Source organism: Amblyomma maculatum, chromosome 11 (genome assembly GCF_055883805.1).
Source record: "Amblyomma maculatum isolate TAMU_Amacu chromosome 11, ASM5588380v1, whole genome shotgun sequence".
NCBI lineage: Eukaryota > Metazoa > Arthropoda > Arachnida > Ixodida > Ixodidae > Amblyomma > Amblyomma maculatum.
In genome coordinates this window covers 127,818,800-127,825,287 of record NC_139354.1, presented here as the reverse complement: position 1 = coordinate 127,825,287, position 6,488 = coordinate 127,818,800, and the positions used below count along the sequence as shown (strand labels likewise).

The following is a 6,488-nucleotide window of genomic DNA, read 5'->3' as shown; positions in this document are numbered from 1 at the left end:
GGTCATTTTGAAGACAACTGTTAAAAAACAATGCACGAGTGGAAACGAGACCTTTTGGTTGGAAAAAAAGCCTTGCAGAGAAGCCGACTTACAACAAGTGGTATTGTACACATCAATGCATATAATCAAGATCATTCGATGACCAACACGGGTTTTTAGAGCCTAATCAGGAAAAAGACGCAGTAGTTCAGCAGACCTTCGATCACCTTTCGGTCCACAGGAGTACCGCTATCAAACATTACGGTGTCGGAGCGCTGGCAGACAAGGACAAGACTAGGGACACACACAACTGCATTGAACTTACTTTATTTTGGACGCTTTTGATTCGCGCATATATAATTGACAAAAGGATGAAATGAAAAGAAGCAGGCGTTTTTACGGCGCATTCACAAACGCTAGACGAACGCGCCGTGGAGGAGGCGTTGGTCCGGCGGGGCAGCCAGGGTCACGAAATGCGCGTGTTCACTTCGCAGATCTGAGATAAAGCAGGCACAATACAAGTTTACTATGATCTTCAGAACTCTTCGGCAAACACACGCAGTCACTAACAAAATATACTCACTATTGTGATGTTCACAACGTGCGTAGAACCCCTTGCCTAGCTACTTGTTTCCGTATCCTTGACGGCAATCATCGTTCCGCCCGGTGGCTTCCGCTACCGGCGCACTGCGTGATGCAAACGATCTTACATTCCATACGTACGTTGGAAGCACGGTATAATCGTGGTTGGAAGCCTCCGGTAGCAAAAAAATGCGGTGCGCTTGCCGCCGCGGTGACGACGCACTCGTCCGCAAGCCGCCGTTCATCGATGTTCGTCGGCAATCGCCGCGCAGTCACTACACTTTCTGCTTGTTCCCGAGTTGAACAAAGCCGGAGCAACTTGTCCGGCAAGTCAAACGCGTCCTCGTGCTTCATTCTTCGCTGTGGATCGCCGATACAATGCTTCAAAGCGGCGCATCGCAATTTACGCGGCCGCCATTTTCACTCTCAAACGTTTGAGACTGCTTCTGTCGCTCTCAAAAAAACGCTCTCAATTGGCGGCCATATTTAGGTGCTCAACGTCATCATTTATTTCGTGTTCATGACGTCTGATGACGTCCACCGGTGACGCAGAACTGACCGGTCAGAACTGACCAATAAGACATAGGCCTTTGAGAGCGATCCGTTTGAGAGCGGTGCGTAATACGGCCCCAGTGTACTTACATAAGCACGTCGGAAGCAATGCGCGGGGCCTTTTTGCCCCAACGGCAGGCCACAGCGGGGAAGCCAGCGAGCGTCATGGGCCAGCTGAGTGTGCGCGGACGACGGAAAGAAGACTGGCGACACGAAGATAGAAGGAGTGCCTGCAGAAACAGCCTAGGCGTATTAGTGTTTGCGGCTACCGCGCGAGGCGCAATGTCCGTTGTGCCGCAGCTATTGCAAGAAAGATGCCCATTCGTCCTGGACGGACACAGATGATTAAATATTTCGAGCATTGTCCATAGTCATCGCAGATACGGCACGCCTACAGCTTCCCGACCTAAACCTGCCATTTACGGTGCAAATGGATGCAAGTGAGTACGGCATAGGTGCGGTACTGCTCCAGGAGCATCAAGGGAAGCTTTTCCCTTCGGCTTTTGCGAGTCATACCCTTACGGGACCAGAGCGCGACTATATGGGGACAGAGAAGGAGTGTCTAGCGATTGTGTTCGCGCGCAATGGGGCTGAGTTCACCATTCAGACAGATCACCAGCAGTTATCATGGCTCTCAAAGTTGCGAAACCCAGCCGGCCGCCAGGCCTGCTGAGCTCTCCCTCTCCAAAAATACCGTTACAGGGTGGAATACCGCAAGCGAACGTTCAATAGAGTAGCAGACGCCCTGTCCAGAGCTCCACTTCCCGGAGAAAGGGAGCCAACACCTGTAGTCCTGGCTGTAGCAGTGCCTGAAGATACCTGGGGAACATTAAGCTCTAAGCAACAGCTCCTGGACGCCCAGCGCAATGATGACCAGTGCATCCAGATATGTCAGTGTCTGAGCACGCCCAGCACAGTACCAGCGGGCAACTACGACAGCTCCCTGAAGCAGCTGATGGCTTACTCTTGCGGTATATACGGAACAAAGGTACCTGCTCTTTTTTTGAGTATTTTCTCGTCTTCAATTATTCTCCTTTTCACCACTTTTAATGCGGGCAAATGGTTTTTATTTAGAAAGTTGAATGCATGAACCGAATAATGAGAAATAAAGACATCTTCTTAGCCACACTTGTGTTTAATTTGTTTCTTTTTTTGAAGGTTTTCCTGCTGAAAAATAGAGAATAAAACTACAGAGGCCGTGCTTAAAACCACGAACCTTGTCGTCTTTCAGGTATGGTATTCATTATCGCATTGATTAAATATCGCGTTTGTTATGAAACTTGATCTTGACAATTTTTAAGCACTTCCAAGAGAAAGTGGAACAAAATGACGAAGAAGCCTTATTTATAGAAGATCAGCTGTTTTTTTTTTTAGTGTATTGAAGGGTCACTGGCTTGAGGAGACCATACGCAACCGCGTGGTTTTGCATGCTAAATCGCCATCGTGCTACCAACTCCTCAGAGAGACTGATGTGCTGAAGCTGCCTTGCAGATCAACGTTGAAGCGGTATATAGGCGCGTGCACAGAAGTTGTGAGACCTCTTATCAAGCAGCGGCTTAATATGTAGGTAAGACAGCACTCTGAAGAGGTAAAACGTTTGTACTAGTACCTGAAAGGGTTATCTAAGTTTATGTGTTAGTCTGTGCAGGCACGGTGTGGCTTACTGGTTATGGATGAAATGTCGCTAAAGCAAGCCACCACGTATCACAAGATGTTCACGGCCAGGATACCTTGGAAGGCGTGTAAGAAGACTTTGGCCTGCAAGATGAATTGGCGACGTACCTTCTTTGTTTTGTGTTTGTTGGTTTGGCCACTCATTACATCTATATAAAACTATCAGCTGTGTTTTTAGATTGGTAGGCAATTGGTCTGATGTTTTCAACATCTCGAAGGAACTAAAGGGTTGCCAATTTCTTGCAACTGTTTTTTTTTTGCCGGCTACCAGTTGGGGAATATTTTAGCATGGCCTTAACAGGTGATCAGCTTGAACGTCTTGCTCTCAGAGTAATGGCAGCAGTAGATGGTGCAGCATTTCCAGTGGTGCGACCCGTTGCGGAAAACCATCAAAACAACTCAATTGTTTTTCAGGTTTGTCAAATGGCCCTATGCGACTTGTCGTCACGTGAGTGTGGCCATTTACCGTCCCATGTAATGCATGTGTTCCTGGTAATATTTGTGGACTTCGTCCTTTGTTGTACTTGATTTTCGGTAGATGTGTATAAAAGAAAACATTATTTGCATGTTGAAGCTTAACTGCTGTATTTTAAACATCTCTTGTAGACACCCTCTTGATTGAAGTCGGCAGTTGTATCTGTCATTTGACTTCTGCCATGTCTTGAAGAGCATCAGGTCACAGTTTCTGGATAAAAAGAGGATCTTCAGAAACAAAGGAAAACTGATCCTTGCAGATTATTCAAGGTTGCACAAAACTGTCTTGTTTTCGAACATTTGTTGCAATTTCCTAACACTTTTCATTTTTGTAGGCCACTGTATGAAATACAAGAACTGCAAGGTGCTTTCAAGCTGGTACGATGCCTGAGAAAAAAAACATCTTGGGCCCAACATGTCTGAGAAAATGAATGTCAGTAGAGCTGTTAACATTTCCTCACCGCAGGTAAGGTGTATATTGACCAATTTGTTTGGTTCTTGTGAACATTATATGGCTCCACCATTAATAAATGGGTGCCACACTCTCATGAACCTTGCGCAAGATATAAATCATTGGGTCACTTAAATATATGCAATTGTATCTTGAGATGAAGCATTGGGTCAAAGTCATTATAGATGCTTACAGTATTTCTTTTTCTTTGAAGTCACATCGATCCTCATGTTCCTTCAGCCGCATGGGCATCGCCTTGGCGCTCCTGGATTCGATAAATGCCTGCCCACTGTAGAATATATGGAGACTGCATAAAATGGTTTGCCCTCTACAATGTCAAGGTCACTACGCTCCACATAGTGAGCAGGGATGCCTGGAGGATGCAATTCTACAGTGCAGAGGATGAGAGGTATGCAGTGGTTGGTAAAGTGCTCAATATATATTGAGTCTTATCTGGCACTTGAAACCCATGTGGGAAACAGTGAAAAGTGATTCTCGCTTATCATTTTGAAACAATAATTTGTTTTGTAAATATATATTTCAAGAAAGCTCTCCTGCCTTTTCCATAAGGTGTAGTCATGCATTTTGTTTCAACATCGCAGGCTGCCATGGCTGGAGCCGGAGTGCTTGCAGTACTTCGCATCATGGAAGGAGGGCACCAGCCACAAGCTAGAGATTTTTACGGCAGAGACGCACGAGGCATTGAATGTGACAACGATGTCTACTGTTCTGTGTGCAGAGCATCTGTTGGAGTCAAGCTTCCATTTTGTTCTTAGGGGAAGTTTTCAAGCGATTATGTGGATTCGTTGTTCTCCCCAATCAGGCAGCTGAATGGAAGCAACTATCAAACAGATGCGCACACAGCTTGTTCAGCTCTGCAGAATATCCTCGTCACGGGAATCGTGCACTCCTCAGCTAGTGGAAATGTCGGAGGTGAGGTTGTCTCTCTAGGGGCAACATCGAATCTTCATTTCGAAACTGAGTGCAAGGCCACCCCCAATAAAGAACATCAGAAACCTTCTGCTTTCTCACCTGGCTGCATTGGAGCGCTACCCAAGTATTCAGTATATTTTAATCAGTGTAAATCATAAATCACTTAAAAAGAACCACACATCTGTAAATGAAAACATGAGTTGTTCAAGCTCCTGAAAGTGCACAATACACTATCAGCGGTCTTTGTTGGAAAGCAATTCCCATGTTTTCATTGGTTAATTCACCCTGGCTTGTACATAGTTGCAAGGGTTCTGTAGGCTCTTCACTGCCTTCAAAATGTGTAATTGTGGTGAATGTGTTGCCACAGTACTCAAATATTTTAATGTTGTCATTACATTTTCTTTCTCCGTTCCTCATTTTCAGTCCCTCCACAACAGAGCCTTAAGCCAAGCACGTTGGCACTGATGGCTGGCTTTCTTGTAAGAGCTATATAAGACAACATTGAGTGCACGGGGTGCATTGACAAGCTACGAGCTCCATCGTCAGTCTCATCGACAACTGCCCTGATAGTCGGCATCGATAGAGGAGGGCTCTCCTCCCTACCCTTGCTTTTGTGTGTTTTGTTACCTCTCTAGAGAATGCAGCTTCTAGGGTAGCTTCATAGCTCGTGAAACAGCCACTAAAACGGGTCACAACTTTCGTGCTGCTGTCAGCTGCAAAAATATATTGTTTCAATCCTGCGTGGATGACAGTTCGTCGCACAGAATGAGATTTATGAAGCTCGTATCTCAAAACTTTATGAGGCCAATTCTCAACAACTTCACTGGCCAGCTGACAGCGGTGTACAAAAAGAAAGGTGTTGGACAAAAAAACTTGCTCTCGAAAAGTACTGAAAGTATAGCACCCATTTCTTGACACTGAAAGTATAGCACCCATTTCTTGATGATGGTGAAATAAAAGACCATTGGCGCATTTTTTTCAACACATAATTCGGAATCATTTGATAAAATTGCTTGAACAGACCACTCGCATCTCAGCTCATTGAGAAAGGTTTTTTTCCGCAAATGTTGCATACGTTAAAGTTAAAAATCTCGCCCTTTCAAAAGTCTCATCACTACAGTTTGTGTTCGCAAGCTTATTAAGCGCATGACGTGAAACGGAAGGGGGGAAACGCCGAGCCCGCATATTCGGAAAAGATTTAATTGCACTGAACGCAGCCTGCCTGCGCAGATATCAAATAAGGAGGAACGAACGTACACGGGAGGGAGACTGGCAGTCTGCTCCAATTGGACTACTATCTCACATCAACTAAAGAAACGCAACTGCGTCCGTCGAAAGTACGACGACGAAGATGTCTTCGAAGATGTCCCCGGAGCACTTAACCCCAACACTTCCACTCTGATTTCACTGGCTCATGCCTTTATCTTTCCGAAGCTATCGCTCGTGAGAAAGAATGATTCCACAAATTCCTCCGCAGAACTCCGCGCCGCTCCCTTGCAGGCACTGTGAAAGCGCGTTAAACGCTGCTTTGGGGGTTAATTTCGGCGGCATCTATCGGTTTTTTCAGTCCCTACTCACCGCCCACGCGGTATTTCTTCGGCAGCGCGCTTCCGTAGACAGTGCGCGATGCGCAGGTCGCCCAACATACAGTAGATCGTGGTTGACATGTTCCGGTCAGCGGTTGTAGCTGCAATGTCCAATGGTAGCTGTTAGTAGCAAATGCGGTCTAATTTTCATCGCAACAGGCTCTGGGTAGTCACTACAGTGCCGAAAACGCTATATTTGAGGCCTTCTGCGGGGCGCGATCAGGCTGTTCGCAACGTCAGCTTGGAAGGCCGTCATG

At 46.1% G+C, this 6,488-nt stretch overlaps 1 pseudogene; it reads left to right on the top strand.

Annotated features, from left to right (window-relative positions):
* Positions 1-1,654: 1,654 nt before the first annotated feature.
* Positions 1,655-6,154, top strand: LOC146174933 (uncharacterized; annotated as a pseudogene).
* The last annotated feature ends 334 nt before the right edge of the window (positions 6,155-6,488 follow it).